Source organism: Rutidosis leptorrhynchoides, chromosome 11 (genome assembly GCF_046630445.1).
Source record: "Rutidosis leptorrhynchoides isolate AG116_Rl617_1_P2 chromosome 11, CSIRO_AGI_Rlap_v1, whole genome shotgun sequence".
Classification (NCBI taxonomy): domain Eukaryota; kingdom Viridiplantae; phylum Streptophyta; class Magnoliopsida; order Asterales; family Asteraceae; genus Rutidosis; species Rutidosis leptorrhynchoides.
The window spans coordinates 374,879,263-374,892,288 of record NC_092343.1 but is presented as its reverse complement, the minus strand read 5'-3'; positions in this window follow the sequence as shown (position 1 = coordinate 374,892,288).

Below are 13,026 nucleotides of genomic sequence, written 5' to 3'. Positions count from 1 at the left end.
TTTATCAGATTTTATAATTTATATATTTAGTATTAATAAATAAATAAGTATTTTAATAAAAATAATAATCATATGGATAACAATAATAATAATTAATCATAATAATAACAACAATGATAATAATAATTATTAATAAAAATAATAGAAATGATATTATTAATTGATAAACATACTTAATATTACCAATAATAATAATAATGAATAGGGTAATAAAATAATGATAATGATAGTAAAAAAAAATGGTGCTTTTTAGTAATGATAATAATAATCATAATGAGAACCAAAATAATATTAGTTATAATGATTTTAATGATAATGATAATGATAATAACATAATAACTTATACTTCTCTATAATAATATTAATGATAAAACTATTAATATTATCATTTATAATGAAGGTAAGGTTATTAGTATAACTTTTATATTTTTAGCTTGTAATTAGATTTAATATGTAAAATTTATATCTTATTAACTATCTAATAATTAATAAGTATATTATATATCCTATGACAACATTTACTAGTTATTGATTATTTATATAATATATAAATTATAATACCAATTATTAATAGGAATCATATACATATACATATAGTTTCAGGATAATATCAAATACGTGTTATATATATATTCATTTTAATTGTACTCAATTATTCTATTTTTATTTTTACATTTTTAATTCTAATCAAATTAAAGTGTATTTTTATTTATGCAAAGTATTATATATAATACTTTTATTTATATAAATATATATACATTTTTATTTACAGACAATAGTTCGTGAATCATCAAGAGCAGTCGAAGGTCAATTGAATATATGAACATCGTTTCAAAAAAAATTTTAGACTTAACCATTACATACTTTGCTTATAGTATCGAAATCATATAAGGATTAAGTTTAAATTTAGTCGGAAATTCCCGGGTCATCACAGCTTTGACCTTAGAACACGTCAAACATTCTCCTACATATTTAGCAATATCGACTTTCATACCTGGCCACCAAAAATATTTCTTAAGATCCTTGTACATCTTCCCCGTTCCAGGATGTATTGAGTATCTGGTTTTATGAGCTTCTCTAAGTACCATTTCTCTCATATCTCCAAATTTTGGTACCCAAATTCTTTCAGCCCTATACCGGGTTCCGTCTTCCCGAATATTAAGATGCTTCTCCGATCCTTTGGGTATTTCATCCTTTAAATTTTCCTCTTTTAAAACTCCTTGTTGCGCCTCCTTTATTTGAGTAGTAAGGTTAGTGTGAATCATTATATTCATAGATTTTACTCGAATGGGTTCTCTGTCCTTTCTGCTCAAGGCGTCGGCTACCACATTTGCCTTCTCTGGGTGGTAACGAATCTCAAAGTCCTAATCATTCAACAATTCAATCCACCTACGCTGCCTCATATTCAGTTGTTTCTGATTAAATATGTGTTGAAGACTTTTGTGGTCGGTATATATAATACTTTTGACCCCATATAAGTAGTGCCTCCAAGTCTTTAATGTAAAAACAACCGCGCCTAATTCCAAATCATGCGTCGTATAATTTTGCTCGTGAATATTCAATTGTCTAGACGCATAAGCAATCACCTTCGTCCGTTGCATTAATACACAACCGAGACCTTGCTTTGATGCGTCACAATAAATCACAAAATCATCATTCCCTTCAGGCAATGACAATATAGGTGCCGTAGTTAGCTTTTTCTTCAATAATTGAAATGTCTTCTCTTGTTCATCCTTCCATTCAAATTTCTTCCCTTTATGCGTTAATGCAGTCAAGGGTTTTGCTATTTTGGAGAAATCTTGGATGAATCTTCTGTAGTAACCAGCCAATCCTAAAAATTGACGTATATGCTTCGGAGTTTTTGGGGTTTCCCACTTTTCATTGGTTTCGATCTTTATCGGGTCCACCTGGATACCTTCTTTGTTCACTATGTGACTGAGGAATTGAACTTCTTCCAACCAAAATGCACACTTTGAAAACTTAGCGTACAGTTTTTCTTTCCTCAATACTTCTAGCACTTTTCTCAAATGTTCTTCGTGCTCTTGATCATTCTTTGAGTAAATAAGTATGTCATCGATGAAAACAATGACAAACTTGTCAAGATATGGCCCACACACTCGGTTCATAAGGTCCATGAACACAGCTGGTGCATTAGTCAATCCAAACGGCATAACCATAAACTTGTAATGACCATAACGCGTCCTAAAAGCAGTTTTTGGAATATCATCCTCCTTTACTCGCATTTGATGATATCCAGAACGTAAATCGATCTTCGAATAAACTAACGAGCCTTGTAGTTGATCAAATAAGTCGTCAATTCTCGGCAGTGGATAACGGTTTTTGATGGTAAGTTTGTTCAACTCTCTGTAGTCAATACACAACCTAAATGTATCATCCTTCTTCTTGACAAACAAAACAGGAGCTCCCCATGGTGATGTTCTTGGTCGAATGAAATCACGTTCTAATAGTTCTTGCAGTTGGCTTTGCAGTTCTTTCATCTCGCTGGGTGCGAGTCTATAAGGAGCACGAGCTATTGGTGCAGCTCCTGGTACAAGATCTATTTGAAATTCAACAGATCGATGTGGAGGTAGTCCCGGTAATTCTTTCGAAAATACATCGGGAAATTCTTTTGCGATGGGAACATCATTTGTAGTGACCCGAACTTTTCCATGTTTATATATATTAATTGAGATTGATATTTACATGATTAAATGTTTCCAACATGTTAAGCAATCAAACTTGTTAAGACTTGATTAATTGAAATATGTTTCATATAGACAATTGACCACCCAAGTTGACCGGTGATTCACGAACGTTAAAACTTGTAAAAACTATATGATGACATATATATGGATATATATATAGTTAACATGATACTATGATAAGTAAACATATCATTAAGTATATTAACAATGAACTACATATGTAAAAACAAGACTACTAACTTAATGATTTTTAAACGAGACATATATGTAACGATTATCGTTGTAAAGACATTTAATGTATATATATCATATTAAGAGATATTCATACATGATAATATAATAATTTAAAATCTCATTTGATATTATAAACATTGGGTTAACAACATTTAACAAGATCGTTAACCTAAAGGTTTCAAAACAACACTTACATGTAACGACTAACGATGACTTAACGACTCAGTTAAAATGTATATACATGTAGTGTTTTAATATGTATTTATACACTTTTTAAAGACTTCAATACACTTATCAAAATACTTCTACTTAACAAAAATGCTTACAATTACATCCTCGTTCAGTTTCATCAACAATTCTACTCGTATGCACCCGTATTCGTACTCGTACAATACACAGCTTTTAGATGTATGTACTATTGGTATATACACTCCAATGATCAGCTCTTAGCAGCCCATGTGAGTCACCTAACACATGTGGGAACCATCATTTGGCAACTAGCATGAAATATCTCATAAAATTACAAAAATATGAGTAATCATTCATGACTTATTTACATGAAATCAAAATTACATATCCTTTATATCTAATCCATACACCAACGACCAAAAACACCTACAAACACTTTCATTCTTCAATTTTCTTCATCTAATTGATCTCTCTCAAGTTCTATCTTCAAGTTCTAAGTGTTCTTCATATATTCTACAAGTTCTAGTTACATAAAATCAAGAATACTTTCAAGTTTGCTAGCTCACTTCCAATCTTGTAAGGTGATCATCCAACCTCAAGAAATCTTTGTTTCTTACAGTAGGTTATCATTCTAATACAAGGTAATAATCATATTCAAACTTTGGTTCAATTTCTATAACTATAACAATCTTATTTCAAGTGATGATCTTACTTGAACTTGTTTTCGTGTCATGATTCTGCTTCAAGAACTTCGAGCCATCCAAGGATCCGTTGAAGCTAGATACATTTTTCTCTTTTCTAGTAGGTTTATCCAAGGAACTTAAGGTAGTAATGATGTTCATAACATCATTCGATTCATACATATAAAGCTATCTTATTCGAAGTTTTAAACTTGTAATCACTAGAACATAGTTTAGTTAATTCTAAACTTGTTCGCAAACAAAAGTTAATCCTTCTAACTTGACTTTTAAAATCAACTAAACACATGTTATATATCTATATGATATGCTAACTTAATGATTTAAAACCTGGAAACACGAAAAACACCGTAAAACCGGATTTACGCCGTCGTAGTAACACCGCGGGCTGTTTTGGGTTAGTTAATTAAAAACTATGATAAACTTTGATTTAAAAGTTGTTATTCTGAGAAAATGATTTTTATTATGAACATGAAACTATATCCAAAAATTATGGTTAAACTCAAAGTGGAAGTATGTTTTCTAAAATGGTCATCTAGACGTCGTTCTTTCGACTGAAATGACTACCTTTACAAAAACGACTTGTAACTTATTTTTCCGACTATAAACCTATACTTTTTCTGTTTAGATTCATAAAATAGAGTTCAATATGAAACCATAGCAATTTGATTCACTCAAAACGGATTTAAAATGAAGAAGTTATGGGTAAAACAAGATTGGATAATTTTTCTCATTTTAGCTACGTGAAAATTGGTAACAAATCTATTCCAACCATAACTTAATCAACTTGTATTGTATATTATGTAATCTTGAGATACCATAGACACGTATACAATGTTTCGACCTATCATGTCGACACATCTATATATATTTCGGAACAGCCATAGACACTCTATATGTGAATGTTGGAGTTAGCTATACAGGGTTGAGGTTGATTCCAAAATATATATAGTTTGAGTTGTGATCAATACTGAGATATGTATACATTGGGTCGTGGATTGATTCAAGATAATATTTATCGATTTATTTCTGTACATCTAACTGTGAACAACTAGTTGTAGGTTACTAACGAGGACAGCTGACTTAATAAACTTAAAACATCAAAATATATTAAAAGTGTTGTAAATATATTTTGAACATACTTTGATATATATGTATATATTGTTATAGATTCGTGAATCAACCAGTGGCCAAGTCTTACTTCCCGACGAAGTAAAAATCTGTGAAAGTGAGTTATAGTCCCACTTTTAAAATCTAATATTTTTGGGATGAGAATACATGCAGGTTTTATAAATGATTTACAAAATAGACACAAGTACGTGAAACTACATTCTATGGTTGAATTATCGAAATCGAATATGCCCCTTTTTATTAAGTCTGGTAATCTAAGAATTAGGGAACAGACACCCTAATTGACGCGAATCCTAAAGATAGATCTATTGGGCTTAACAAACCCCACCCAAAGTACCGGATGCTTTAGTACTTCGAAATTTATATCATATCTGAAGGGTGTCCCGGAATGATGGGGATATTCTTATATATGCATCTTGTTAATGTCGGTTATCAGGTGTTCACCATATGAATGATTTTTATCTCTATGTATGGGATGTGTATTGAAATATGAAATCTTGTGGTCTATTGTTACAATTTGATATATATAGGTTAAACCTATAACTCACCAACATTTTTGTTGACGTTTTAAGCATGTTTATTCTCAGGTGATTATTAAGAGCTTCCGCTGTCGCATACTTAAATAAGGACGAGATTTGGAGTCCATGCTTGTATGATATTGTGTAAAAACTGCATTCAAGAAACTTATTTTGTTGTAACATATTTGTATTGTAAACCATTATGTAATGGTCGTGTGTAAACAGGATATTTTAGATTATCATTATTTGATAATCTACGTAAAGCTTTTTAAACCTTTATTGATGAAATAAAGGTTATGGTTTGTTTTAAAATGAATGCAGTCTTTGAAAAACGTCTCATATAGAGGTCAAAACCTCGCAACGAAATCAATTAATATGGAACGTTTTTAATCAATAAGAACGGGACATTTCAGTTAGTATCCGAGCGTTGGTCTTAGAGAACCAGAATTTTGCATTAGTGTGTCTTATCGAGTTTGTTAGGATGCATTAGTGAGTCTGGACTTCGACCGTGTTTACTTGAAAAATGATTGCTTTACAAATTTTGTTGGAAACTATATATTTTTAACATGTGAATATTATGTGATATATTAATCTCTTAACGCGTTTGATATTATGTGATAGATGTCTACCTCTAGAACAAGTCTCATTGACTCACCTAATAATAATGAAGAGTCAAATATAAATTGGAATGATTCGTGGACTGATTCACAAGTTCCCGAAGAGGAACCGGAAGAAGAGTCGGAACCGGAAGAAGAATCGGAACCGGAAGAAGAATCGGAACCGGATGAAGAAATAGAACCGGTGGGGGAAATAATAAAACGGTTAAGTAAAAGAAAATCCTCAACCAATCGACCAAGGTTAATTATGGTCAATGGTGTTTCCGCCAAGGAAGCAAAATATTGGGAGGATTACCAATTCTCCGATGAATCGGATTCCGACGAGAATTCCGATGATGTTATAGAAATGACCCGGGAACCTCTAAACCACCAGGTTTTTCTAAACCAATGTGGAAAACGATGGCTCGTATTAGGGGAACATCATATATCCCTAGAAACTTGGCAAAACGAACCAAAACCGAAGAAGAAGAAATAAGCGAGTCGGAATAAGATAGTTGTATTCGTGTGGTGTAATATATGTAATATAGTGTGCTTATGCTTTATGATATATGTAAAAATTGCTTGTATTAATAAGTACTTTTTTTATGAATCTAACTCTTGTTCTATTTTACAGTATAAAAACACAAAATGGATAGACAACCCAATATTTTAAGAGACCTACCCGGAGACATGATTGATGAAATCTTGTCTAGAGTCGGTCAGAATTCTTCGGCACAACTATTTAAGGCGAGATCAGTTTGTAAGACATTCGAAGAATGTTCCAAGAATTCCTTGATTTATAAAAGGCTTTTGTTCGAAAGATGGGGGATATCACATTGGGAAATCCATAAGTTACGATGTGTTTACTTTGACGCATATATTGCGGGGAACCCAAATGCTATTTTACGCAATGGGTTAAGAAATTATTTTGACTCAATATATCCGAATATTGGACTTCGTGATTTAGAAAAAGCGGCTAACATGCAACATAAAGAAGCATGTTATTTTTACGGATTAGTAATGTTCGCTTCTCACCAAAGTGAGATCAAGAACATCGGGCTACAACTATTAAACAAAACGTTCCCACAAGTGACGGAGTCGGTAATTGGGGTAAGAAATGAGGTTTTTAGATTGTTACGGGACTATTGGACATTACGTAACCCTCGTCCCTTTGACGATGTTACAACACGCTGTCTTATCAACGGCCATAACGGTTATGTTCCACAAGACCAAGGATGGGAAGTAGTCCTAGTAAAACCAGAATGCATGACTTGTTTCTGGACGTATGAATTACGTGTCTTTATTGCCTTTGCTGAACGACTTGTGTACTAGCTAGAATTATCTTCACAACCATCTTGTATCAAATTTATTGTGTGCTATATTTCATGCTATATGTAAAATAAGCGGTATTGTAAGTTTGTAAAATATTGTGTAAAAGTTTGAACGCGAAATATTATTATAATCAGTTTTTCATATAGAATTGTAGTAGTTGAATTGTATATTAGCTACTAAGTATGAACTTAACGGGTAGGTACTACCCGAATTTAAACTTATAAAACGCTAATATGAAGAAAAAGCTTTTATAAATGAGTTCATATTATGCTACGAAATACTATTAACTACTCTTAATATTCTGTATGATTAACTTGTTCCATTTGACTATTTTGAAGGAAATGGCACCGACTACTCGACACACCGTGAATATGAATGAAGAGGAATTCCGTACTTTTCTAGCTTCAAACATAGCCGCAGTACAGGCTGCGCTACATACCAACAATAACCTTGGATCTAGCAGTACAGGAAATCGTGTAGGATGCACCTACAAAGAATTCACTGCCTGCAAACCTTTGGAATTTGATGGAACCGAAGGACCGATCGGATTGAAACGGTGGACCGAGAAGGTCGAATCGGTGTTTGCCATAAGTAAGTGTACTGAAGAGGACAAAGTGAAGTACGCTACGCATACCTTCACAGGTTCTGCGTTAACATGGTGGAATACCTATCTAGAGCAAGTGGGACAAGACGATGCGTACGCACTACCATGGTCAGCATTCAAGCACTTGATGAACGAGAAGTACCGTCCCAGAACCGAGGTCAATAAGCTCAAGACAGAACTTAGAGGGTTACGAACCCAAGGATTTGATATTACCACGTACGAAAGACGATTCACAGAATTGTGCCTATTGTGTCCGGGAGCATTCGAAGATGAGGAAGAGAAGATCGACGCGTTTGTGAAAGGATTACCGGAAAGAATCCAAGAAGATATAAGTTCACACGAGCCCGCCTCCATACAACAGGCATGTAGAATGGCTCACAAACTAGTGAACCAGATTGAAGAAAGAATTAATGAACAGACTGCTGAAGAGGCCAATGTGAAGCAAGTCAAAAGAAAGTGGGAGGAAAACGGTGATAAGAATCACCAATACAACAACAACAGCAATTACAACAATAATCGCAATAATTATCCCAACAATCGCAACATCAATCGCAACTACAACAAACGGCCCAACAACAACAACAACAACAACAACAACAACAACAACAACAACAACAACAACAGCAACTACAACAATCATCCCAACAACAATAATAACCGCAACAACAACAACAATCAGAAGCAGCTATGCCAAAGGTGTGAAAAGTATCACTCGGGGTTCTGCACCAAATTTTGCAACAAGTGTAAAAGAAATGGTCATAGCGCGGCGAAGTGTGAGGTCTACGGACCAGGGGCTAATAGAACGAAAGGAACAAATGGTGTCGGAACGAGTAATGGCGGAGCAAGTAGTGTCGGAGCGAGTTATGCCAATGTAGTTTGTTATAAATGTGGAAAACCGGGCCACATTATTAGAAATTGCCCGAACCAGGAGAACACGAATGGACAAGGCCGCGGAAGAGTTTTCAATATTAATGCGGCAGAGGCACAGGAAGACCCGGAGCTTGTTACGGGTACGTTTCTTATTGACAATAAATCTGCTTACGTTTTATTTGATTCGGGTGCGGATAGAAGCTATATGAGTAGAGATTTTTGTGCTAAATTAAGTTGTCCATTGATGCTTTGGATAGTAAATTTTTACTCGAATTAGCAAATGGTAAATTAATTTCAGCAGATAATATATGTCGGAATCGAAAAATTAAACTGGTTAGTGAAACATTTAAGATTGATTTGATACCAGTAGAGTTAGGGAGTTTTGATGTGATAATCGGTATGGACTGGTTGAAAGAAGTGAAAGCAGAGATCGTTTGTTACAAAAATGCAATTCGCATTATACGAGAAAAAGGAAAACCCTTAATGGTGTACGGAGAAAAGGGCAACACGAAGCTACATCTTATTAGTAATTTGAAGGCACAAAAACTAATAAGAAAAGGTTGCTATGCTGTTCTAGCACACGTCGAGAAAGTACAAACTGAAGAAAAGAGCATCAATGATGTTCCCATTGCAAAAGAATTTCCCGATGTATTTCCGAAAGAATTATCGGGATTACCCCCACATCGATCCGTTGAATTTCAAATAGATCTTGTACCAGGAGCTGCACCAATAGCTCGTGCTCCTTACAGACTCGCACCCAACGAGATGAAAGAACTGCAAAGCCAATTACAAGAACTTTTAGAGCGTGGTTTCATTCGACCAAGCACATCACCATGGGGAGCTCCTGTTTTGTTTGTCAAGAAGAAAGATGGTACATTCAGGTTGTGTATCGACTACCGAGAGTTGAACAAACTTACCATCAAGAACCGCTACCCACTACCGAGAATCGACGACTTATTTGATCAACTACAAGGCTAGTCTGTTTATTCAAAGATTGACTTACGTTCCGGGTATCATCAAATGCGGGTGAAAGAAGATGATATTCCAAAGACTGCTTTCAGAACACGTTACGGTCATTACGAGTTTATGGTCATGCCGTTTGGTTTAACTAATGCACCAGCTGTGTTCATGAACCTTATGAACCGAGTGTGTGGACCATACCTTGACAAGTTTGTCATTGTTTTCATTGATGACATACTTATTTACTCAAAGAATGACCAAGAACACGGTGAACATTTGAGAAAGGTGTTAGAAGTATTGAGGAAGGAAGAATTGTACGCTAAGTTTTCAAAGTGTGCATTTTGGTTGGAAGAAGTTCAATTCCTCGATCACATAGTGAACAAAGAAGGTATTAAGGTGGATCCGGCAAAGATAGAAACTGTTGAAAAGTGGGAAACCCCGAAAACTCCGAAACACATACGCCAGTTTTTAGGACTAGCTGGTTACTACAGAAGGTTCATCCAAGACTTTTCCAGAATAGCAAAACCCTTGACTGCATTAACGCATAAAGGGAAGAAATTTGAATGGAATGATGAACAAGAGAAAGCGTTTCAGTTATTGAAGAAAAAGCAAACTACGGCACCTATATTGTCATTGCCTGAAGGGAATGATGATTTTGTGATTTATTGTGACGCATCAAAGCAAGGTCTCGGTTGTGTATTAATGCAACGAACGAAGGTGATTGCTTATGCGTCTAGACAATTGAAGATTCACGAACAAAATTATACGACGCATGATTTGGAATTAGGCGCGGTTATTTTTGCATTAAAGACTTGGAGGCACTACTTATATGGGGTCAAAAGTATTATATATACCGACCATAAAAGTCTTCAACACATATTTAATCAGAAACAACTGAATATGAGGCAGCGTAGGTAGATTGAATTATTGAATGATTACGACTTTGAGATTCGTTACCACCCGGGGAAGGCAAATGTGGTAGCCGATGCTTTGAGCAGGAAGGACAGAGAACCCATTCGAGTAAAATCTATGAATATAATGATTCATAATAACCTTACTACTCAAATAAAGGAGGCGCAACAAGGAGTTTTAAAAAAGGGAAATTTAAAGGATGAAATACCCAAAGGATCGGAGAAGCATCTTAATATTCGGGAAGACGGAACCCGGTATAGGGCTGAAAGGATTTGGGTACCAAAATTTGGAGATATGAGAGAAATGGTACTTAGAGAAGCTCATAAAACCAGATACTCAATACATCCTGGAACGGGGAAGATGTACAAGGATCTCAAGAAACATTTTTGGTGGCCGGGTATGAAAGCCGATGTTGCTAAATACGTAGGAGAATGTTTGACGTGTTCTAAGGTCAAAGCTGAGCATCAGAAACCATCAGGTCTACTTCAACAACCTGAAATCCCGGAATGGAAATGGGAAAACATTACCATGGATTTCATCACTAAATTGCCAAGGACTGCAAGTGGTTTTGATACTATTTGGGTAATAGTTGATCGTCTCACCAAATCAGCACACTTCCTGCCAATAAGAGAAGATGACAAGATGGAGAAGTTAGCACGACTGTATTTGAAGGAAGTCGTCTCTAGACATGGAATACCAATCTCTATTATCTCTGATAGGGATGGCAGATTTATTTCAAGATTCTGGCAGACATTACAGCAAGCATTAGGAACTCGTCTGGACATGAGTACTGCCTATCATCCACAAACTGATGGGCAGAGCGAAAGGACGATACAAATGCTTGAAGACATGCTACGAGCATGTGTTATTGATTTCGGAAACAGTTGGGATCGACATCTACCGTTAGCAGAATTTTCCTAAAACAACAGCTACCATTCAAGCATTGAGATGGCGCCGTTTGAAGCACTTTATGGTAGAAAGTGCAGGTCTCCGATTTGTTGGAGTGAAGTGGGGGATAGACAGATTACGAGTCCGGAGATTATACAAGAAACTACCGAGAAGATCATCCAAATTCAACAACGGTTGAAAACCGCCCAAAGTCGACAAAAGAGCTACGCTGACATTAAAAGAAAAGATATAGAATTTGAAATTGGAGAGATGGTCATGCTTAAAGTTGCACCTTGGAAAGGTGTTGTTCGATTTGGTAAACGAGGGAAATTAAATCCAAGGTATATTGGACCATTCAAGATTATTGATCGTGTCGGACCAGTACCTTACCGACTTGAGTTACCTCAACAACTCGCGGCTGTACATAACACTTTCCACGTCTCGAATTTGAAGAAATGTTTTGCTAAAGAAGATCTCGCTATTCCGTTATATGAAATCCAAATCAACGAAAAACTTCAATTCATCGAAGAACCCGTCGAAATAATGGATCGTGAGGTTAAAAGAACTTAAGCAAAACAAAATACCAATTGTTAAGGTTCGATGGAATGCTCGTAGAGGACCCGAGTTCACCTGGGAGCGTGAAGATCAGATGAAGAAGAAATACCCGCATCTATTTCCATAAGATTCGTCAACACCTTCAACAGCTTAAAATTTCGGGATGAAATTTATTTAACGGGTAGGTACTGTAGTGACCCGAACTTTTCCATGTTTATATATATTAATTGAGATTGATATTTACATGATTAAATGTTTCCAACATGTTAAGCAATCAAACTTGTTAAGACTTGATTAATTGAAATATGTTTCATATAGACAATTGACCACCCAAGTTGACCGGTGATTCACGAACGTTAAAACTTGTAAAAACTATATGATGACATATATATGGATATATATATAGTTAACATGATACTATGATAAGTAAACATATCATTAAGTATATTAACAATGAACTGCATATGTAAAAACAAGACTACTAACTTAATGATTTTTAAACGAGACATATATGTAACGATTATCGTTGTAAAGACATTTAATGTATATATATCATATTAAGAGATATTCATACATGATAATATCATGATAATATAATAATTTAAAATCTCATTTGATATTATAAACATTGGATTAACAACATTTAACAAGATCGTTAACCTAAAGGTTTCAAAACAACACTTACATGTAACGACTAACGATGACTTAACGACTCAGTTAAAATGTATATACATGTAGTGTTTTAATATGTATTTATACACTTTTGAAAGACTTCAATACACTTATCAAAATACTTCTACGTAACAAAAATGCTTACAATTACATCCTCGTTCA